The 25,280-nt window shown below is 40.5% G+C and overlaps 1 protein-coding gene across 5 annotated transcripts in view; it reads left to right on the top strand.

The window, feature by feature from the left end:
- Positions 1–25,280, top strand: part of cpne4b (copine IVb) — a 564,934-nt gene that overhangs the window by 201,616 nt on the left and 338,038 nt on the right. Inside the window, exon 1 of one of the 5 annotated variants that reach the window (XM_072283310.1) lies at positions 11,946–11,988. The exons of 3 other annotated variants lie outside the window; for them this stretch is intronic. The gene's annotated coding sequence lies outside the window, so the exon portion shown is untranslated. Of the gene's footprint in view, positions 1–11,945; positions 11,989–24,217; positions 24,237–25,280 lie in introns of those variants that run through there. One more of the 5 variants, XM_072283311.1, reaches the window with a different exon arrangement.

Below are 25,280 nucleotides of genomic sequence, written 5' to 3' on the forward strand. Positions count from 1 at the left end.
TGTACTGGACCAGATGGAGAAAATTCAAACCTACAGCATCTGTATCTTTATTATTATTATTATTATGTTGAGATACTACATGGAACAGGCCCTTCTGGCCTAATGAGCCTCACCAGCCAGGAACCCATCTATTTAGCGGGGCCTAATCACCGGATAATTTACAATGACCTATTAACCTACTAACTGTACATCCTTGATCTGTGGAAGGAAACTGGAGCACCCGGTGGAAACCCATGGGGAGAACATACAGACTCCTTATAGATGGTGCTGGAATTGAGCTCTGAACACCAGGAACACGCTGAGCTGCAATAGCATTGTGCTAACTGGGGTGCCCACATCTGAACGTGCAAAATGCAAATTTGCTGGTGGATTCCTGACAACAAATTAGGCATTTGTCAAACCAACTTGGGCATTCAACCAGTGTACAAAAGACAATAAACTGTGCAAATACAAAAAGAAAGAAATAATAATAAATAATTAAACAATACATCTTGAGAACATGAAATGAAAAGTCCTTGAAAGTGTATTCATAAGGAGCAGTTCAGAGATAGGGCGAGTGAAGTTGAGTGAAGTTATCCCCTTTGGTTCAAGGGCCTGATGGTTGAGAGGTAGTAACTGTTCCTGAACCTGGTGGTGTGAGTCCTGAGGCTCCTGTACCCTCTTTCTTTTGCAGCGCAAGAAGAGAGCGTGTCCTGGGTGGTGGGGTCCTTGATGATGGATGTTGCTTTCCTGCGACAGTGTTTACTGGGCTCAGTGGTGGGGAGGGTTTTACCTGTGATGAGGATGTTGCCAAGACTAGTAGGCCTGAATTAGGAGGAGAGGTAGGATAGACTAGATCTTTATTTCTTGGAGCATAGGAGAATGAGGGATGGCTCTTAAAATAATGAGAGGGATAGATAAGGAGTATAGTAACAGTCTTTCCCCAGGGTAAGGGAGTGCAAAACTAGGTTTCTGGTGTGAGTGGAAAGATTTAAAAGGGGTATAGAGTCAACTTTTTCATGCAGAGGGTGATGAGTATATAGAACAAGCTGCCAAAGGAAGTGGCTGAGATAAGAACAATAGTATCATTTAAGAAACCCTTGGTTGGGGACATGGAGGGGTGGGGCTTTGAGGGATATTGGCCAAATGAGGAAGCTGGGACAAGTCGGGTGGGTACTTTTGTTGGCACGGACAATGGGCCTGCATCCATACTGTACCCCATGACTAAGTATCTGGTCTGAGGTGATGTAATTATGAGAAAAGTTGTAATGGGCTGGCATGGAACTGTAATGCTGTTAGTGCACCAGTGAACTCCAGTTGGGGTTTAATTCCCTCTGCTGTCTGTAAGGAGTTTGTACATTCTCTTACAACTACATGGGTTTCCTCCAGGTGCTCCAGTTTCCTCTCACAATCCAAAGACGTACGAGCTAGGGTTACTAAGGGGCACGTTATGTTGGAACTGTGAGTGTGACCATATGTGTGAGCTGCCCTCAGCACGTCTTGAACTTTGTGTATTGCTTGTTGAGAAAGCAGTGCATTTCACTGTATGTTTTGGTGCACGTGACAACTAATGCTAACCTTTTTCTTTAAAATTGTGTTATTGGACTAATTCTGAGGCCCACTGTCCTCCGCTAATATTTGGGTGTAAAGTGGGGCAGCAGCTTTGGGTAAGAGTAGCCCCTGTACAGGGACTCTGTTGCCTGCCCTCTGCTGCCTGCCCTCTGCCTGCATTTGCAGCTATTTAGTCGATATCACAGTTGGAGCTGAAAGCCATAGGCCCAGCTGTGATCTATGCCAAACCCCAGTAGTTGCCTTGCTCTGTTTTTGTTCTAAATGTTAACAGAATTATTTCTGATTCTCTGATTTAAATGTTTCCGTTGTGGTATAACGCAACAGTCGGTTCATTAGTTCTACTCAAGCACACTTAGGGATGGTTAATAAATTCTGGATGTCCCAGTGAAGCTCACATCTCATAAAAAAAATTAGAAAAAAACAATTGATTAACAATGCTGGTGGAAGTTCCTGGAATCCAAGGCACATTTTAACAGCAAAACACACAAAATGCTGGAACTCAGCTGCTCAGGCAGCATATATGGAATGCATAAACAGTCGATGTTTCGGTTTGAGACTCTTCATCAGGACTGGGGGAGCAGTAGTCAGGCATAAAAGTGGGGGAATTTTATTTGTATTTTTACCCTGTTAATCAGAAATCAGTTGCATACTTTGTGATACATTCTGCTTAAAAATGATCAAAATTTAATGTTTTCAGTTAGGAATAGATAACTACTGGTAAAACTGGCAGTAGATTTGATCACTTCTCTTTTTGGCTACTTGCTCCTTGTGATAAAAGGAGCAGGAAATCTAGAGTTTGCTTCATGTTCCTGAATTAGATAGCAAGGGAGAATCCCGGCAGACATTTCACTCCTGTTCCCTCCTGAGTGAGCAATTACCCAGATACTAGTTAGGCAATGATGCTTGCTGCAATGTTAATAAAACATTTGAGGATTCCTGTCAGCAATAATGCAGGCAGGCAATCGATCTTTTTGGAAGTGAGGAAATAATCAAAATGAAAGAATCGTAGATCTGTAATGATTCAGGAGACCATGAGACCTCTCAGCTCAAAATGTCTAAGTCAGACGATGAATATATTATATAGCTTAATCACATTTTCTAGTTTGTGGTCTGTAACCTTGTTGGTTAATTCACACCAAGATGAAAAAGACTGCAGATGCTAGAATCTGGAACCAAAATCAAACTGCTGGACGGACTCAGCAGGTCAGGCAACATCCGTAAAGGCAAAGGAATAGTCGATGACTTCACTTGAACAATTTTCACAGCAAGAGCTTAGCTAAGCTTCTTGCATCTGCTACAAATATCTGAGAAAGAAAAGAGTTATGTTTCTGGCTCAAAGTTTCAATGCCACCTGCCCAGAGGATTTTCAAAGTGGTGACCACATTGGGTGGCATCATGAAGAAAGGCACCTTCAGAAAAGGGAGAGAAGAAGTAGGGGTGGCTGACTAATGTAGCTACTACTGCTGTTACTGTGCCAACAACCAGTTTGTACATTCTCTCCTTGACTGCATTGGTTTCCTATGGGTGTTCTGGTTTCCTCCCACATTCCAAAGGTAGACCATAAGATATAGGAGCTGAATTAGGCCATTTGGCCCATCTGGTCTGCTCCACCATTTCATCATGGCTGATCCATTCCCTCTCAGCCCCGTTCACCTGCCTTCTCCCTGTATCAATTTGTGCCCTGACTAATCGAACATCTATCAACCTCTGCCTTATATAGGTGTACGAGTTGGTAGCTTAATTGGTCACATGGTGTAACTGAACGCCACAGGCTCATTGGGCCGGAAGGGCCTGTTACTATGCTGTATTTCTAAATAAATAAAATACATTTACTTCGGTGTTAGAATTTTGCCTGATATAATATGGGTATTTATTTACCTCAGGGATGGCTCAGTTATTCAATCTCTTAAACTGCATTTATTAAATTGGTTAAAATCTGAATGTTGATTTCTAAATTTTCTTTTTTTATTCCCCTTGAACATAACATTCTCTAGGTTTTGCTGTACCGAATATCACTAAGCTCTAACTTTCCATAAGATTGAAAGTTTTCACAGTTGCCTGGTTCACTAGGGGCAGAATAATTCATCAGCTTTGAACCAGTCTGAAAATCTGGTGCTGGGCATTCTGACCTTGAATCACAATGCATTTACAAACGTGGAGTGTATGATCAGAAACAAAAACAAGTTGTACAGTGGCTTTTTATGCACCTTCAAATGTCAGTCAGATCTCAGTGAATGGCACCCTTGTACTTTAGTCAGAAAGTTCTACGTTTCAAGTCTCTCTTCAGGGATCTGATCAAACAGAACTAAAACTGGCGAGAACTGAGAGTTTCTCTCTGTCTTCACCAAGTAGATTTCAAAGTTCAAAGTAAATTTATTATTCAAGTATGTATATGTCACCATATACTACCCTGAGATTCCTTTTCTTGCAGGCTCTCACAGTAGAACAAAGAATCAATGAAAAATTACACATAAAGACTGACAAATGATCAATGTGTAAAAGAAGGGAAATACAAATAATAGTAATAAATCAGTAAATAAATAACACTGAGAACATGAGTTGTAGTGTCCTTGAAAGTGAGCCCATGGGTTGTGGAATCAGAGAGTGAAGTTATCCATGCTGATTCAGGAGCCTGATGGTAGCAGGGTAATAAATGTTCCTGAATCTGGTAGTGTGGGACCTAACAGTGATCTCTGTGTTATTTTGAAGAGTATAGGAAGGTTCCCTCTAGCATACTCCTATGAATCGAATTGGAAAATGCCTTACCTGGTCATTGGGATGTTACTGTCTGTGGGCCTTTACAGGGTGCCAGTTGGATCCTGTGTTTCTTCAATTACAGCAATTGCTACACCAAAATTCTTCACTGGCTACAGCACACTTTGAGACAACCTGAAAAGGGCTACCAATATGCAGCAAAAGGTCCTGAGGCACTATACAAGCAAGCAGCATTGTCAAGGGAAATTTGCTGTCACAAAAGGAGTTATTGGTGAAGACGAGCAAATGCCGGGGAAGGAAATGGATTTTAAGAAGCATCTTAAAGAGGGAGAAGAAGTAGAGAAAGCAAAAGGGTTATCATCATATGCAATAATAGATTGTGATGGACTACCTGATCTCCACATAAGATTGGGATCTAAGATGATTAAAATTAACCACCCTGTATTATGAAGAGCTATTCTGAACAACATAGAAGTAATAAGTATGAAGATCATGATTAATTACAGTGTCTCCTATTATTTTCTTGATCAAATCAAATGCAAATGTGATAAGATTTGAAATGTAATTTTTTTTTTATCAGTAATGATGATAAAGGTACAATCCTGAGAGAATTTGACATTTCCAATGAGTGTTCATAATCTCAGGCTGAGGGAGCTTGTGATTAATTGTGATTACTTATTAATTTATATTAAGCCGGCTCTGATATCATTGCACCTTAGGTTCAGAAGTAGGGACAGAGAATTGATGGTAGATGGCAGGTTATTAATCCAGACCTTGACATTTGTTGAATGAATTTAGCCCTTATCCCACTAGACTCAAACTCATCATCAATCACTTTAGTACTGATCACTGATTGTTTGTTTTAATGAAGTAAATGCAATTTTTCTGCACGTGACCCTGAATAGATGTAGCAATTGAGTCACAGTGAACCAAGGACTAGGCTGTTATATTTCCTCAGCATCCAGATCAAGTGTGCAATGACCTCAAAGATTGGTGTTATTAACAGAAGATAGAATACAGACTGCTGATTTTCATTTTCAAGTTTTAGACTGTACAAGTTTCTTTGATATTTTCCTCAGTGTCACCTTGTGTATTTTTTCTTCAGTCTCTGTCTTGATTTGCTTTTAACGAACTCACACAAATCATCATTCGTATTTTCATTGTACTTCGAATGTAGTGAGTCACTTTCTGTTATTACATAGATAACACTCAGGAGCAGCAATTCCTGCCATTATCTGTAAGGAGTTTGTATGTTCTCCCCATGACTGCGTGTGTTCCCTCCAGGTGTTTTGGTTTCCACCTACATTCCAAAGCCATACAGGTTAGGGTTAATAAGTTGTGGGCTACATTGGTACTGGAAGTACGGTGATTCTTGTGGCTGCACCCAATACACCCATGGACTGTGTAGATCATTGACACAATGGACACATTTCACTATGTTTCGATGTACATGTGACAAATATGCATGTACACCTGCTCATTAATGCGAATATTCAGTTAGCCAATCAGATGGCAGCAACTCAATGCATAAAAACATGCAGACAGAGTGAAGTGGTTCAGTTGCTGTTCAGACCAAACATTAAAATGGACAAGAAATGTGATCTAAGTGACTTTGAGCGTGGAATGATTGATGGTGCCAGACGGGGTAGTTTGAGAATCTCAGATACTGCTGAACTCCAGGATTTTCATGCACAACAGTCTCTAGAGTTAACAGAGAATGGTGCGAGAAACAAAAAAAAAATCCAGTGAGTGGTGGTTCTGTGGGCAAAAATGCCTTGTTAATGAGGGAGGTCAGAGGAGAATGGCCAGACTGATTGAACTGAATTGAATTGACTTTATTTCTTACAACCTTCACATACATAAGGAGTAAAAATCTTTACATTATGTCTCCATCTAAATGTGCAATGTGCAATCATAGTAATTTATAATAATTTATAATCAATAGAACAGTCAATGTAATATAGAGTACACTCATATCAGCGTGAGTTCATCAGTCTGATGGCTTGGTGGAAGAAACTGTCCCGGAGCCTGTTGGACCTGGCTTTTATGCTGCGGTAGTGTTTCCCGGATGGTAGCAGCTGGAGTAGGTTTTGGTTGGGGTGAGTTGGGTCCCCAATGATCCTACGGACCCTTTTTACACACCTGTCCTTGTAAGTGTCCTGAATCATGGGAAGTTCACATCTACAGATGCGCTGGGCTGTCTGCACCACTCTCTGCAGAGTCCTGCGATTAAGGGAGTTACAGTTCCCATACCAGGCAGTGATGCAGCCAGTCAGGATGCTCTCAATTGTGCCCCTGTAGAAAGTTATAAGGATTTGGGGGCCCATACCAAACTTCCTCAATCTTCTGAGGTGAAAGAGGTGCTGTTGTGCCTTTTTCACCACACAGCTGTTGTGTACAGACCACATGAGGTCCTTGGTGATGTGGATGCCGAGGAACTTGAAGCTGTTTACCCTCTCATCCCCAGATCCATTGATGTCAATAGGGGTTAGCCCATCTCCATTCCTCCTGTAATCCACAACCAGCTCCTTTGTTTTTGCGACATTGAGGGAGAGGTTATTTTCTTGACACCACCGTGTCAAAGAGATGACTTCTTCCCTATAGGCCACCTCATTATTGTTTGCGATAAGGCCAATCAAGCTGATAGGAAGGCGACAGTAACTCAAATAACCACGCGTTGTAACAGTGGTGTGCAGAAGAGCATCTCTGAATGCACAACATGTCGAGCATTGAAGTTGGTGGGCTACAGCAGTGGAAGACCACAAACATACACTCAGTGGCCAGTTTATTAGGTGCAGAAGGTATCCAATAAAGTGGTCACTGAGTGTATTAGCTTTCCTGCTTACACTGTTCTGTGCCTGCTGATAGATGCAAACGGTGGCTCAGTAAGTAGCTCTCTTGACTTTGAATCAGGTGTTTTATTGGTTTAAATGCAACCACAGAACCTTAAACGCAAAATTCAAAGCTGATACTCAGAGTATTTCAGAGCACTGTACAGTTAGAAGTCATATTTTTGAGGTAAAATATTAAGCCAAGCACCCTGCATGGCCAACATACAGCTCTCAATCATCAGCTGAGTAATACAGTGGAGATGGCTGTGCTTGTACGTCAACTGCCTATGCAAGTTACCACTTCTGTAAATGGATGGCAGGATCAGGGTGGAGTGGGTGCAGGGGGTTGGGGGTGTGAAGAAGATGCTCAGAGGTCTGTGAGAGTAGCTTGCAGGTTAACACATCAGGGAATGGAAATGCTTGGAGAGAATCGGAAGAGCAAAAAGTTAATGTATCGGGTTGATGAATTTTCTTTTGATGGATGCCGTCAACCTGAAATGCTAACTCTTTTTCTCGTTTCTCAGATGGTGCCTGATTTGCTGAATGTTTCTAGCATTTTTCATTACTGCATTGACTGAAGCCTCCCAACTCATCAAATTTTCTACATGTGCATCATTTCTGAGAGCTGTTTCAAATGTGTTATGGAGTCATAGTCATAGAAAAGTACAGTACAGAAACAGGGTCTTTACCCCATCTAGAATTGTTGAGCCACTTAAACTGCCTACTCCCATTGACCTGCACTGGGGCCACAGCCCTCTGTACCCCTTCCATTTGTGTACCCATCCAAATTTCTCTTAAATGTTGAAATTGACCTTGCATGCACCACTTGCACTGGCAGCTTGTTTCCCCTCGTGTTCCTCTTAAACTTTTCACCTTTCACCCTTAACCTTTGACTTCTAGTTGTAGTCCCACCCAACTTCAGTGAAAAAAGCCTGCTTGCATTTATCCTGTCTATAATTTGGCACACCTCTATCAAATTTCCCCTCCATCTTCTACATTCCAAGGAATCAAGTCCTAACCTATTCAATCTTTCCCGTAGGTAGTTGACCAAAACTGCACAATTAGGCCTCAACAATGTCTTATACAACTTCAACATAATATCCCAACTCCTTTCTTTATTTCTTTTTCAATCTTTTTATTAGTTTCATAAAAATAAACATAACATTACGTTTACAAAGTTATTGGGAATACATTGTTATAATTAACATGAGTGATTATAAAGCCAAAGAACACTTAAATGATAAAACTCCCAATCATATAGGATACAAATGAATAATATAAAACAAAGAAAAATATCTAAAAAAAATCATCCCAACTCCTGTACTCATACTTTGATTAATGAAGGCCAATATGCAAAAAGCTTTATTTACGACCCTATTAACCTGTGATGCCACTTTCAATGGATTATGAATCTGTATTCGCAGATCCCTTTGGTCTACCGTACTGGTCTTTATCCTACCACTCACCGTGTAAGACCTACCCTGCTACAAGGTTGTTTTCTGTATGGCACATAATGAATTGCAAACGTGACCATTCTGTTTACCAAAACTATTGACAAGTTGATCTAAATGTTAAAAATACATCTTAACTGCCATTTATTTAAAATATAATAAGGTTTCATGTATGGAAATAAGCAGTAATTAAAACAGAAAACTCTAGAAATAATCAGCAGATCAGGCAGCATTTGTGGAATGAGAAAATGTTCATGTTTCACATTAAAGGCCACTCGTTAAAACAAAAAATGATGAACTCATTCAGCAAATTAGGTGGCATCTGTTCTGACAAAAAGTTCTGGACTTGAAACATTAATTCTGTTTTTCTTTCCACGGATACTGAATGTTTCTGGTATATTTTTTCTGTTTTAGTTTCAGTTTTGTGCTGTTTTTAATTTTCAAGCACTATGTAATTAACCAGATTTATTATCGCTGACGTGTGTCATGAAATTCATTGTTTTGCAGCAGCAATACATAAAATTGCTTTAGGTTACAATAAGAATACATAAAATGTGCAAAAAGAAAGCAAAAAAGTGAGGTTGTGAATCATGGATCATTCAGGAACCTGATGGTAGAGTGGAAAAAGCTGTTCCTGAAACATTGAATATGTGTCTTCAGGCTTCCGTACCTCCCTGATGGTAGTAATGAGAAGAGGGCATGTCCCTGATGATAACGATTCTTCATGATGGATACCTCCATTGCAAGAGGTTTAGTCAGAGCAGGACAATTTGATGCAGTTGGACCAATTCTATCCAAAATGGTCAACCAGGATCACACCACCATGCCAGAAAGACAAGACAAAGAAGTAATTACAGGGAGGAGAAAAAACAGAGGAAAGATCATTATCATGTTTGCTCCTCAAATAGCGAAGAATCATATGGCTATCACCAAGAAGTAGAAAAAATTAACATAAGGAAAAGATAATTAACTTAAGGAAATAAATTATTGCGAGATATTGTGAGTGTTTATTGGTGTCACGCACTAATTGATGAGTCACAGCAAACCAATAGAACTAAATAGAATAGAATAACCTGAACTGAAATATTAAAGACATCCATCATTACAGGGTGATGTTGGAAAAAAATTTGAATGCACTATCTGAGGTGAGAATTTCTTAACCATTATTTTAAGATGCCTATGGGCTTATATTTGAAGTATCAATGTGCCCACTGTAAAATTGGAAACAGATTGATTTTAAAGTTCCTGAATCAGTTTGTAGGGGTTCATGTATTTTTTACACGTCTTCATTGCTATGTTAGCTGGGAGTTCAATGAAGCACTAATAAAAGAACCCAGTTGTTTACCTGCATTATTTTGATCAATGGCATGGAATTGATATAATCCATGGTGTAAAGCAGTGTGCAAGCGAAATACACTGCAAAAAATCTGATCATTTTGCACTTTGATCTAACAAAGTACAAGTTGGAAACCTGATCCTTTTGTCACTGACAGTTTTCATTTCCTTTGTTCTTTACCTAGCTGCATATTCTAGCACAGAAAGCAATCCTTTAGATTTACAGCTATTCTAAGTGATACTGAACCATCACAATTTGAATGCACTTTTTCCAGAACTGCAATATTTTGTAAGTATTATAACTTTTATTAACCACCTTTCCCTCTACTAATCAGGACAATCTCATCTACAATTTACCTCGGGATCAATAAAGTATGACTATAACTAATGTAAGCAGTTCATTCTGCTGCATTATCAATATTCCATGGGATAAGGTTTTAGAAATAGATTTTTGGTGTGATTTTTGAGTGGGATCTGAATGTATGTTCATTTGCTTGCTGATCTGATGCAACTGTGCTACCAGGTAAATACATAATCACCTTGCAGTGCCAGCTTTCTTTCAGGATGCTTAATTGAAATCGATAACTTTACTTAGCAGTCTTCATGTGAATTTGAAACACCAAATCTGATTGTTCATATGGAACCTGCTTTGTCAATGGTCTCTGTGTGCATTGATGTGTGCGTAGTGCGGGTCGCCATAGTGAAAAAGGATAGAGACATTTGATATGTTGCTGGGCCAAGTCAAGTAGCACATTTAGCTGTGTCACAGATGTAGGACCGATGATTTTTGCTAAGCCTGCTTATGTTTACAAAGAAACCGGTGCAACAGCCCAGTCCAGGAATTTACTCAGTGACAGGAAGCCAGTTCTTCCAAGATGCCTTGCCTTACCTTCACTTTAGCTGAGAGATGACAGTGACTTCACATAACTTTAGATAACTTTGTATTAGTTTGCACACTTAAGGTAGGCCAATGATCTCACTGCTGACTTTTGCTAGCTTCCCCTTTGTTCGTCATTGTGCGTTTTACCTTCATTGTACTTCCAAACAAGCTGACCTGTATAAATTCAGCTCAGTCTATGTCATTCTCTCTGTAATAGCTTCATATTGCTCTTAACACCATTCTAAAGATTACAGATCCACAATTAAATTATACATTGTCATATAAAAAGTATTAAGTGACATTGTACATCATTCTATAAAAACTGATTTTTTCTACATCCCACACAGCTGACTCTCCCCTCCAGGAACAACTTCATTATTGCCACCTTCACCTGTTTTTTTTGTTGCTTTCTTCCAAGCTAGTGAGTTAACCAGTCCATCGACATTGAAGAAATATCAGAACAATCCTTTGAATCAATTAATTCTGATAAGTGGGTTTCATTCCAGTGACAATCATAACATCAGTCCCAAAAGAATCTGGGAACAATGCCAGATTTTCTACTCTTCAGATCCCTTCAGCACGAATCATACACACTGTTGCCACTTTATTAGGGACCTCCTGTATCTACTGGAGTGGCCATTGAGTGGATGTTTGTGGTCTTCTGCTGCTGTAGCCCATCCACTTCAAGGTTCAAAATGTGTGTTCAGAGATGCTTTTCTGCACACCTCTGTTGTAACTTGTGGTTACTGTCACACCCCCACCCCACCCTCTTCCTCTTGAACCAGTCTGGTCAATCTCCTCTAATTTTTTTCATCAAAAAGGCATTTTCACCATAGAACTGCTGCTCACTGGATTTTTTTTTTTAGCTTTTCATACCATTCTCTGTAAACTCTAGAGACTATGCATGAAAGTCCTAGGAGATCAGCAGTTTCAGAGATTCTCAAACTACCAACAATAATTCCACAATCAAAATCACTTAGATCACATTCCTTCCTCATTCTGATGTTTGGACTGAACAATGACTGAACCTTGTGACCATGTCTGTATGCTATTATTCATTGAGTTGCTGCCACATGATTGGCTGATTAGATATTTGCATTAATGAGTAGGAGCACAGCTGTACCTAGTAAAATGGCCACTGGGTACATTTCTTCAAGAGTTCTTTGGCTGTGTGAGAAATGTTGGATTACTAATCACAACCAATCCAGCCTGCTGATCCTTCAGTGTGAGTTGATTTACTGGGCCTATTTTGTGCTGTTTGTATGTAAGTAAGTAAGTAAAGAAATGAAATAAGGAAATGAAATGAATGAACTCTTGTTGTAGGCTTACAAAATTGAACAGGGTCACCTGGAATGGTTAACTTGGCAGACTTGGCATGTATGTTTAGGTGAAAATATTTAGTTTGTATATTGAAGCAGTGGTAAATAATATGAGAAGGGAAAGGAGAAGGTAACATCTTGAGCCCAAAATATGTGACTATGTAAGCATGCAATGTGATGGCCCTCAGCCAGAATCAGATTTGTAATCTCTGACATATGACATGAGGTTGTGACAGCAACATGTTGCAAAGAAATAAAAATACATAAATTACAAATTAAGTGCAATAAAGAAGGAAAATAACAAGGTAGTGTTCATAGACTGTTAAGAAATCTGATAGCAAAGAGGAAGAAACTATTTGCAAACTATATGCTGTGATGATAAATGTTCAGAGATTAGAAAGATTCCACTGAGCTCAATGTTTACTTTAGTACAAACCATTAGAAATAATTTAAAGGACCCCCAAGCAGATGGGATCATTGATAGGTATTGTCTTTTATTAAATATCTTTGTGGGGAATCTTCTGTGACTTTTTAAATTGTCCTGATGTGACAAGTTTGTGTGTAGATTGGTTGATGAACAAATTTAGTTGGCGTTGAGTATACAGGGCCAGTAACTTTGATCAAAAGTTCAAAAAAGAATTCAAAGTAAATTTATATCGAAGTACATAAATGTCACCAGATACAACCCTGAGATTCATTTTCTTATAGGCATACTCAATAAATCCATCGAATAATAGCCATAACGGAATTCATGAAAGACTGCACCAACTTGGGCATTCAACCAGTGTGCAAAAGACAACAAACTGCAAGTACAAAAAGAAAGAAATAATAAAAATAAATAAACAATAAATACTGAGAACATGAGGTAAAGAGTTCTTGAAAGGGAGTCCTTTGGTTGTGGGAACATTTCAAGTGAAGTTATCCCCTTTGGTTCAAAAGCCTGATGGTTGAGGGGTAGTAACTGTTCCTGAACCTAGTGAGTCCTGAGGCTCCTGTACCTCTTCCTGATGGGAGCAGTGAGAAGAGAGTATGTACCCACAGCAAGTAAGTAGTGTTGCTGTAGTCCACAGTCAAGGGGCCTTAGCTAGTCCACACCATTATCATAGCCCAATGGCAAAACCCTGAAGGCCTGTCTTGGACTTGAAGACTCTGTGTCTGACGAGTTGTAGAGAGAAAGGGGCTTGTTCTGTTATTGTTCTTTTGTTGCTTGTTGTGTTCTGTATTGTTCTGCTGAGATTGTAGGCATGCTATGTTGGTGCTGGAATGTGTGGCGACACCTACAGGCTGCCCCCAGCACGTGTGTTGTTGGTGTGTTGGTTGTTAACACAGATGACACATTTGACTGTGTATTTCATCATGTATGTGACAAGCTCAGAGCAAATTCCTAATAACATTGACTGTTTGCTCATTTCCACAGATGCTGGCCGATCTCCTAAGTTCCTCCAGCATTTTGTGTGTTTTTGCTGTCAATTTAGAAGTCACATTTTGACTCTTGATGATTCAAGGCCACAGGAAAATCGGCTTCATGGATTTGAAAGGCAATGGAAAAGGAGGTCTCAGTTTGAAAATTCCTTCAGGAGCCGAGGATATGGATTGTACAATATTCATGCTGCAGCAGAACTCCAGCAATCAGGATTTATTTCTGACCTATTGGTGCTGTCTGTGTGGCTTTTGCACCTTTTCCCTGTAACTGCTGCCTCATCCACTCTTGCTCTGTAAAGGTGGTCTCTTTTATGCTTTGTTACAATCATAGTAGGGTGAACCCTGTCCACTTTGTTGCATTTTACACGCTACTTCCGCCGATATCAGGAAAAACCTTATCAGAGTAAGTTTGGTTTGACAATGCTCTCTAGCAACGGTAGGTAGCTGAAGTTAATAGGGTAAGTACCTTGGTTTTCTCTCGTTTCCCAGAGCTGTGCAGGTTGTCAGGTTAACTAGCCACTGTAAATTGTCCCTAGCTTGTCAACGAATGGTAGAACCTGGGGTGATCTGATGGGACCGTGGGGAGAGTTCAATCATAAAATGGTTGGCATGGACTTAGTGGGCTGAAGGGCCTTTTGCTGTGCTATATAACTCTATGAAGTCTAAAAAGAATTAGCAGCAGTTAGACTTTTTGCTAAGTATTGATTAACCAATATATTGACCTTCAAGTTGATACTGCTGCAGACGGTTTAGTAAGGAGGCAAGGTTTTTCAGCAAATGGTGGATTCAAAGGCAGAGTCTCAGACCAGACCATGTGCTTCAGAGGACCAAGCTGAGAAGGAAACTAAATAGGCTAGTCAAAATGGCAGGCTGGTGAAGCCAGACTAGAATTGAATGGCTAACGCCACCTAAGTCAGATAAAGAACAATAGTTGTAAGGAGACAACACGGTCACACAAAATTCATCCATAGATGGTGAGCAATATCTGCTGCCTACTTCACAAGGCCTTCATGCTCAATCTTTCCCATGCCTACGTACAATCATTTATCAATGAATTCTCAGCCAAAGTACCTGGTCATCAGCATGCACAAGGGTTCCACCCCTGCACAGAAATAGCCTACAACATCATAATAGGACTGAAGTATTCCAGAGCAAGCAGAATGTAGCTTTGCAGTGGTTCACTGATTTTGTTAAACCAAAGTGATTTGTTGAAAAAGTCTTGATTTTTGAAGGCAACAGTTTCTGCAGATACTGGAAATCTAGAGCAACACACGCAAAATGCTGGAGGAACTCAGCAGGTCAGGCAGCATCAATGGAGAGGAATAAAGAGTTGACATTTTGGGCTCAGAACATTCATCTGGGCTCTTTTGAAGAACTTGTTCAGGTAATTGTGTGAGCTCAGTGAGAACTTGGAATGAAGAAAACGCATGCATTTCACTAAGAGAGCCCTTCAGGACCTTGACTTGCAACTTGACATCAATGGCTTAAAATCAGCGAAGGAAGTTGCAGACAAGAACAAAGAAGAGATTGCTGGAAGAATTCAGCAGGTCAGGCAGCATCAGTAGCATAGTGGTTAGCACAATGTTTTACAGTACAGGCAACACAGGATCAATTCCCTCCATTGCATGTGAGGAGTTGGTACATTCTTCCCATGACCACGTGGACTTTCTCCAAAGATGTACCAATTGGTCATTGTACATTGTCCCATGATTGGGTTAGGATTAAACTGGGGGTTTGCTGGACAGCGTGACTCGAAGGGCCGTAAGAGCCTATTCAGTGGTGTACCTCAACAAAAAAATAAAATCCGTGGAGGTAAAAGGAATAAGTCAACATTTATGATCCAGTGTTGATGCAGAAGTGAAAGGGAAGAGGAAAGCCTGAAGATTGCCATGCATTTCAGTCCTAGGGAGGGATGAGACAGAAGATGGAAAGCAATAGTTGGAACCAGATTGGGGGGGGTGGGGGACAACGAAGACGCGAAACCAGGTAGGAGTGGTGAGGGTAATTTGGGAGAGGGGATGGGACAGGAGAACCAAAAAAAAAGAAAACTGACAGCCAGGTGAATGTAGTGATGAAGAATGCTAGGGGCTGGGTATAGATCAAGGGTGTACAAGATAAATGGCAGAAATGATTAGCAAACTTCATAGTAAGTATGAATAATCGATTAAAAAAAGTAATTATTTTTCTGTTGCAAATTTTATGAATTAGAATGGCCTACTTCTGTTAAGAGTATCACTTGGATTCATCTGGAGTTGCCAAAAATTCACAATGTAATTACATCTTAATTGCTGCAGAAATATTGAAAAATTGGGAGTGAATATTGTGGGAGTAATTTCATGTTGAACTACAGAGGAAGTGTCTCCTGCCCCGATCAAGCTAATCTTAAGAAAATTGGAGGTGAAGGCGGTAGGATAGGGTTCTGCAACCAGGGTATATTTGGTTGAAAGTGCTGAGAATATTATAAATAGTCATGAATCCAGGCCAGGATTTTGCATCACTGAATCATAAAGTTGTTTCTGTGTCCAGCGTAGACTTTGAGCAAATCCCAGTAGGTCTGACAAAGAAACAACCTTCTATGAGTTCTGATCCAAAGGGTTCAGAAGATGATTCAATGGCAACACCTGGAAAGTGACCAAGATGACTCTGAAAACTAGTTACAAGGCTTGATTTGTAGTTCATTACATTTGATCATCGTTAACATAGATAAAAGTAGAATCCTGAAAATATTCCACAGTTCAGGCAGCAATTATCAAGGGATCTGTTAAGTTAACTAGCCAATCCTGGAAGAATAGTTAACTGAAATTGTTGAACTCAATGAGTTTTGAGAACTGTAAAGAGCCTTAGTGGAAGATGAATTGCGAGTCCGTGAGCCTGAAGGTATTTAATGTTTAATTTTCTTTGGTTGGTGTTTAAATTTTTCTTCTTTTTAGTTGATTGAATAAAACCATGGCAGCTTTGGAACAGAAATTTGTGAAAATCAAATTAACTTTGAATCCTCTGTACTGAAGATGAAATAATTTTCAGTGTTCTCAAACAGATTTAAGGTTTCAGGCAGTAGAATTTGTTTGCAGTTATAATTTTTCTTAAGATGCACTGATGACACTTGGAAGAGATTTGCTCTTTTGCACGCTGTGACATGGGTGGGATGAATGATGAGATACTGAGTTCAGGGAGTTAGGTGCCAAGTCAAAGGACAGGACCTTAATAGTTGTGATCTCAGATTTGTTACCCATGCCATGGGCTAGTGAGGCTAGAAATAGAAAGATTATACAGTTTAACACATGGTTCAGGAGTTGGTGTAGGAGGGAGCGTTTCAGATCTTTGGATCGTTGGGCTCTATTCCAGGGAGGCTGGGAGCTGCACAAAAGGGATAATTTGCAATAATACCTGGAGGGGGGCTAATATCCTAGTGGGAAGATCTACTAACAATACATTGTGGGGGGTGTTTAAACTAGAATTGCAAGGGATGGGAACCAGAGCGGTAGAACAGATAGTGGAGTGGTTCTGGAGAAAGATGTTTTTAAGCCTACATATAGGGTCAGCAATCAATAGGTTGAGTATGGTAGGGCTAATGTTCTAAGCTCCGTAGACTTCAATGCCAGGAGTATTGTAGGAAAGGTGGATGAACTTAGGGCATAGATCAGCATTATGATTATTATTATGATTATGAGGGCATGCAGTCCCCTTTTATTGTCATTTAGTAATGCATGCATTAAGCAATGATAAAAATGTTTTTCCAGAATGATATCACGAAAACACATGATAAACTGACTTAAAAACTAACAAAAACCATATAATTATAACATATAGTTACAACAGTGCAAAGCAATACTGTAATTTGATAAGAACAGACCATGGCACAGTAAAAGTCTCAGAGTCTCTCGGAAGTCCCATCATCTCATGCAGACAGTAAATCTCCAGCGCCGCCAACTTGCCGATGCAGCATCCCGGAAGCATCTGACCACAGTCCGACTCCGAGTCCGTCCGAAAAACTCCGAGCCTCCGACCACCTATTCAGCACTGAGCACCATCTCTGCCGAGCATTTCGACCCTGGCCCCGGCAACAGGCGATATGCAGAGCCGAGGATCTGGGGCCTTCGTCTCCAGAGATTATCGATTGCACAGTAGCAGCGGCGGTGAAGCAGGTATTTCAGACGTTTCTCCAGGTGCTCCTCCGTGCTTCTCACGGTTGTCTCCTTCAAATCAGGATTGCGTACGGCCCCCTAGTTAACACATATGATATCATTTGGAATGGCCGCGCGTGCTGCGTCACGCCACCATCTTCTCCTCCCTCCTAAAAAGGAAAATTGATGAAGGCAAGGCAGTGGTTGCTGTCTACGTGGACTTCAGCAAGGCCTTTGACAAGGTTCTGCATGGGAGGTTGGTCAAGAAGGTTCAGATGCTTGGCATTCCAGATGAGGTAACAAGTTGGATTAGACACTGGCTTTGTAGGAGAAGCTAGAGAGTGGTAGTGTATGCTTGCCTGCTGATTGGAGACCAGTGACTAGTGCTGTGCAGCAGGGATTGGTGCTGGATCTGTAATGTATGGATCTATTTCTTTTGGAGCAATAATCTCCCCCCCCCCCCCTCAGCACTACGTATTGATTTGTTGTCTGTGCATGCAATGTTATCTCTGCCTCTCTGCACACCAGTTAAAACCATCTCCTGTATGGGTGCTTTTATTTAATATATATGAGGTTGTGCACAGACACAACAAGTTGGCAATAAGTACAAACCTGAATGTCAGAAAACATCACAAACTGCACTGACAGTTGTGGGACGAAACAGCGAGAGTTAAACAGCATGAGAAAGCCAAAGGTCATGTGAGTAACAGCGAAATATGTTCTGAATTTAACATGAAAATAACTTCAGTTGGGGAAGTCAATGAATCTGATAGCACTAATGGATTCTGGGAGTCATATATCGAGAGGGTTGAACTGTATTGTAACATGAACAACGTGGAGGAGGAAAAGATAGCCCCTGTACTAAAAAAAAGACAAAAATCACAACCGAGTGAAAAGTCTTAAACACAAAACTCATCAAATGTATAAAGTAAAACAGAATCAGACAACATAGAGCCTGACAAAGGTGAACTGTCAAACTTAGAACTGCATGCTACAACTGAAGCAGATCACAAAATCATCTGGATCACAATAGATGTGTTTGGTGTAAAACTGAAACTAGAGCTGGATACAGGGTCAACTTTGTCCATAATTTGACTTTGACTACGACAGACTGTTTTCTAAGATACCATTAGAGAAGACCTCAGTGATGTCAAGGTCTTGCACGGGCAAAATAGTGAAACCCAAAGGCAAACTGAAGTAAATGTGATGTATGGATGCCAACCACAACAGTTAGAGCTTGATGTATTGAAAAGTGGAGGGTCAGCACTTTTCAGATGTGAATGGTTGAGAAAAATCCAACTAGACTGGCAGTCAATCGAAGCTCTTACTGTGACATCAATTGGCACCGCAGCCCAAATGGTAGCACTAACTAGAGACTGGCACAGCTGCTTAATGCTGATGAGAAGTGTCATGTGACCAGCAACAATGAATATATAATTGAGTCAAGTTTTATAAACAAACATAAACATTTATTAAACTCTGCTCAACAATAGCGAAAAATATTCAAATGACTAACTTAACCGAAAGCTAAGTGCTATACGGCAACTCTGGAACAGTTCTTAAAGTGGTAAATTCGAAAAAAGTCTTAAAGTGGTAAATTTGAAAGTCAATAAGGAGAGATTTCTCTGGAAATGAATTTCTTCGAAGATGTGACGTCACTGCTGGTTCTCCAAAGGATTCATGACGAAGGAAATAAAACGGCTTAAAGAAACTGACCTTTTCTTGGCGAATGAACACTGCAAAAACCTTCCTGATCTTACAGGGGTTATCCTCAGATGCAGGTCATTATTTCTGAACGAAGATTCAATAAGGCCGATCCTGTATTAAATCGCAAACGACACCAACTTTACTCAATCCTTCAGATTCCCGTACTTTAGTAAGGTCCTCACTCTCCAATACTAGACTGTAAAGGTAAATCCAAGATACCCCAAGCAAAACTGGCAGCAATCAGCGAAACTGCTGGCACAACGAATATGCGCATACGGAGTAACTGACAAATTAAACAACGAATCAACTGCGTAACAACAGGGGTTTCCCATTGTATACCTGTTGAGAACATGTCATTACGTGACATCAAACTGGTGGGAAAATCACATCACCCCACCATCACAAGACCATTATATCATGCTCACAAGATACTCAATCACATCATGGTCATAATACAATCACAAGATACCCACAAGGTATGTAACAGAAGGTGCTTGAGAAGGGAATAGATAAACAGATCGAAGACTTGGCCAAAGGACGGCAAAAAGTTCAAAATGCACCCCTACAGGCAGTGTTACACCTGTGGGAGTGGCAGTCATCATCGTGGCATAGAGTACAAATTGACTTTGCTGGGCCAGTCATGGACTCCACATTTCTGATTATAATGGATGCTCATTTGAAGTGGCTGCAGGTTATACTAATGAAGTCAACCACCTCAGCAAAGACTGTCTTTGCTATGAGGATTATCTTCACCAGAAACGGCTTACCAGAACAAATTGTGAGGGACAACGGGCCACAATACTCGTCAGGAAAAATTCCAACTGCTCATGAAGAAAAATGGCATCAGGCATTTCAAGTCAGCTCCTCACCACCCAGCAATGAATGGGTTAGCTGAAAGGTTTATCCAAACCTTCAAGAGGACCATTAAAGCAATGGATAAAGAGGGCATTTCTCGACAGCACAAGGTGAACAACTTTCTTTATGCATATCGGAACTCTGTTCATGCGACAACAAATCAAACATCTGCAATGCTGTTCATGAATAGAAATCTGAAATCTCACATCTCCAGACCTCTGGAGGGAAGTACAGAATAAACAGTTCAGTCAGTTGCCAAGTGAAGCAGCAAGAAGCTTCAAGATTGGACAGGAAGTCCTGGCACATGATTACCGAGAAGACAAGTGGAACACCTGGTAGGATAGCTACAAGAACTGGACCACTGATGTTACAAAGTGGATGTTGGAGATCATACATGGAGACATCATGTGGACCAGATACTTGATACTCTACCAAAAAACACACCTGAGTCAACTGCATCTAACAAGATGGATACATTACAGTCAACGGGCTTACCTCTGTGATCATGTCACTGACAGCAATGTGACACTAGAAACCGAGAATGTTGCGGTAGACAAGACGCCCACCAAACCTGATGCCACTCCACTGGTCCTGAAAGAAGAAGAACGCCACCCAAAAGATTGAATTTTTAGAACTGTGAAGTTTGTTATGGACTGTTATTGCAAAAGCATGTTTATTATGGTGCATTAATCTAAAGGAGGAAGTGTAATGTAGGAATCTATTTCTTTTGGTGCAATGACTCCTTCCCCCCCTTAGCAGTACATATTGATCTGTTGTCTATGCATGTGCATCGTTCTCTCTCACTGTAATGTGAATACACCAGTTGAAGCCATCTCCACATGTGTGCTTTTATTTAATATATATGTAGTTGTGCACAGACACAGGGTCCATTGTTGTTTGTCATCTATATCAACACACTGGATCAGCAAATTTGTGGATGACCTCAAGATTGAGTGTGTAGTTGATAGGGAGGAGGAATATCATTGCTGGCAGCAGGATCTGGCCCAGCTGGAAAAACAGGCTGAAAAATGGCCACTGGAATTGAGCAGCAAAAAGTGCGAAGTTTTGCCCTTTGGTAGGACCAACTAGGGTGGGTCTTACATGGTGAGCGGTAGGGCATTGTGGATTATGATAGAGCAAAAATCTGGGAATACAGATCCATAATTCCTTAAAAGTGGCATCACAGGTGAATAAGGTCATAAAGAAAACTTTTGGCATATTGGCCTTTGTAAATAATGTATTGAGTACAAGAGTTGGAATTCTACGTTGAAATTGTGCAGGACAATTTTGATGAGGTCTTATTTGGAGCATTGTGTGCAGTTTTGGTCATCCACCTATAGAAAAGATGTAAATAAGACTGAAAGAGTACAGAGAAAATTTACAATGATGCTGCTGGGACTGGAGGACCTGAGTTGTAGGGAAAAGCTGTAGAGGTTCGGGCTTTATACTCTAGAATGTAGAGGATTGAGGGAAGATTTGATGTGTACAAAACTATGAGTAGTATAGATTGGGTAAGCTGACTTTTTCCACTGAGGTTGCGTGAGAGTACAACTAGAGATCATAGGTTAAGGTTATGTAATGCCCTGGTTAAGATTTTTACTGCTATGCTGTAGGTATTTTATTTCAGTGGTCCTGCAAGAGCAGGCTGTTCTGCTTTCAGCTTGTTTGGGTTTTAGTTGAGATAAGGAGCTTTGCTGTCCAGCTTAGGAAGGTGGTGTCAGCCAATCAGGATGGTAGAAATAGGGGAAGGTTCCAGAGGACGCTTGGCAGAGAGGTCTTTGTTGGCGGGAACTGGGAGGAGACAGGAGGGGATGTGGCTGAGGATCTTGTTCATGTTGCACAAGATGCTTTGTGCAGATGAATGTCTTCAAGGAGGAAGGACCGATACTCCTGTGAGAGAGCCCATTTGTTCCAGATGCAGGAAGATGCAGTGTGCGCATAGAAAACAATGGCTTTTGGAAGATTTTGGGCTCCATCGTGCACATGTGACTGATTAAGTATAATGGGTCTTTCTGGTTTTTTCTTTCTTTCCATTAATAACTGGTTGCTTAAGTTAATATTCTTAAATATGCTTCCTTATAATTGTATGCAGTGTATGACCTGTTACTTCTTGCTGATGGGCAATTGCGGGGGGGGGGCAGTAAATCAAACAGCATTCACACGAACCTGGGTTTGGGTGGGCAAGACATCCCAACTCTCAGAGTTGGTGGGATCAAAGTAGTCTACACCCTAGGCGTACGGAGCCCGAGAAAGGTGGGTTTCTCACCGCAGAGTCCTGTGGCAGTTGCTGAGGGGCTAACGAGTTGCATTTCCAGAGATGCCCAGTAAAAAGGAGTTTCAGTTAAAAGATGAAATGTTTAAGAGGATCATGAGGGGGAAGTTCTTCACTCAGAAGGTGGTGAGAGTGTGGAATGAACTGCTAGCGGAAGTGGTGGATACGGTGTCGATTTCAAATTTGGAGAGGTGCATGGATGGGAGGGGTATGGAGAACTATATTCTGGGTGCAGGTCAATGGGATTAGGCAAATTAATGGTTTGGTACAGACTAGATGGCCAAAGGGCCTGTTTCTGTGCTGTTGTTTTCTATGAATCTGTGACGCCCCTGAGATGGTAAAAGGCTCACGTTGAATGCAAGTTTGAAAATAACAATTCTGAAATCGATGGTGTCTCTCCAGTGCGGTACTTGGAGACTGCTGCACTGATAGATGTGTTGAATTTCAGATAAGATGTTATGTCAAAGCCAAGACTACTTTACAAGAGTGATGTCGAGGAAGAGGAAGGAATTATCCCCAGAGTCCCAGTTAATATTTATTCCTCACTCAATATTGCTGTAACAGCGTGTCAGAGTGATGCTTGATAAGCAGACATTGGCTTCCATGTAGCCCATGTCACAATAGCAATAATATTTCTGAAATTGTGCAAAGGATTAATATACACTGAATGGCCACTTTCTCAGGTATCTCCCATACCTAATAAAGTGGCCACTGAGTGTATGTTCGTGATCTTGTGCTGCTGTAGCCCATCAGGGTTCGATGTGTTGCGCATTTAGAGATGTTTTTCTGCACGCTGCTGTTGTAGCATGTGGTTAATTGAGTTACTGTCGCCTTCCTGTCAGCTTGAACCAGTTTGGCCCTTCTCCTCTGACCTCTCTCATTAACAAGGCATTTTTGTGCTCAGAACTGCAGCTTACTGAATGTGGTTTTTTTTTTTTTTTTTTTTTTTTTTTTTTTGCACCATTCTCTGTGAACTCCAGAGAACATGAAAATCCCAGGAGATCAGCAGTTTCTAAGATACTCAAACCACTCCGCCTGGCAGCAAAAATCATTCCATTGTCAAGGTCACTTGGATCATATTTCTTCCCTGTTCTGAAGCTTGTTCTGAAAAACAAATGAACCTCTTGACCATGTCTGCATGCTTTTATGCATTGAGTTGCTGCCACATGATTGGCTGATTAGATTGATGAACAGGTGCTTTAACGAGCAGGTGCACCTAATATAGTGGGCATTGAGATATATATATATTATGAAAGTCTTTTGTCAGTAATCTTTTGGACTGAAGGCATTTCGGCTTGTACCATCAAAAATTCTTTAGCCTGGTTTATTGTTACGCTGTGCTGATCACAGCTGGGCTAAACAAAGCCATTTGCCAGATCCATGATTACAGTGTAAATACACTTCTAGGCTGCTACAGAGAGGTGGTGATTTCGCAGGCAATCAGAGCAGGATAGAATCACAGTCTAAATTTAGCAGAGACTGAATAAGTAACGTTTCAGAAATGTTCCGCTTTGTACAGTTCTCTTCCATGGGACCGGTTGGAAAATGGTCCTGTGGAATAGACCTTTTTATTTATCATGTTTTGTGCAGACTCTGGGAGTTCTGTGACTGAGGCATTGCTTCATTGTCTCTGGTGCATGCAACAGTTTTTGAAATGATTGTGCATATCTGTAAAGCACACTCTATTTTCCTGAGCATCCTCATAATGGTAGGAGCTCTTGTTTCCTGTGGTGGTCAGCTGGTTATCAAAATGTTGTTCTAAATGTGCAAGAAGGTAAGAATACTCAAAGAATTTGCACTGTTTGGCTCATATGGTGTCTTGGTGTGTATGCCTTTATTTGTGTTAACTGTCTTTAACAAAGAAATGGATCCAGAAGGATGCTTCACAAAAATGGAGTAAAATGATGTACAGTGTTTCAAAGAAGATACTAGTGAGTGATTAAAAGATTAGTCAGACTTGAGTTTGGAGGGGAATCTTGAGAAGTGGAGATGCAAAGGAGATTATTCCAGGAGAGGGGACCAGGTTGATTGAAGGTGCAGTTGGCAATGGTAAGGTGAATGTCTCGATATATAAATGTTAACAGATTCTCAATTAGTCAATTGCTATTTGGAGAAGTAAGTGAATGATTCATAGTTTAGCAGTTCTTGTTTTTTTTTAACTTGTGCGTGTGCCAGCAAGTTAACATAATAAGAATGTTAAACAATGAGAGAGGTCTGTCAAGTCCAATCTCTCCACAGAATGATGCAATCTGCTCAATTATGGGCTCTTGCTCCAGTGCAAATTATAGTTAAGAAAGTGTGCAGAATGTTTGTCTATCTTCATTCTTTCGCATTGAAGTTTGATTGGCTGATCTTCACTGCTGCCACTAGCCCTGAGCTCCAACGTATTGAGTTAATGTATTATTTATAAAACACTTACACATTTTGACTATGGATTTTTGTTAAATATAAAATAATAGCAATAAATTGAATTGGTCTCATTGTATCCCTCAGGGAGGGAACAGGCATTGTTTTTTTATTCTGTCAGCTATGTCTTGGTTTGTAAGGCACTCATCTCTGAGTGAAGTTCTTGGTTTTTGTCGGCTTTCAAGGACAAGTTTAAATTCAGACTGACAATCCATTTCAATACTGATGGAGTGTTGCACTTAAAAATAGTCAGACCTTTGAATGAGATGTTAAACTGCGAACCAGTCTACGGAAAGATAACAATAGGGTATTTTGATTCAGACCAGGGACCTTCTCCCTGGTGTCCCGGCTGATATTCATCAATTTTTTTCAGTTATCCAGTCATTAGTTTTTGAGGGGATTTCAAATGTAC

Source organism: Mobula birostris, chromosome 19 (assembly GCF_030028105.1).
Source record: "Mobula birostris isolate sMobBir1 chromosome 19, sMobBir1.hap1, whole genome shotgun sequence".
In the NCBI taxonomy this organism is placed as follows: Eukaryota; Metazoa; Chordata; class Chondrichthyes; order Myliobatiformes; family Myliobatidae; genus Mobula; species Mobula birostris.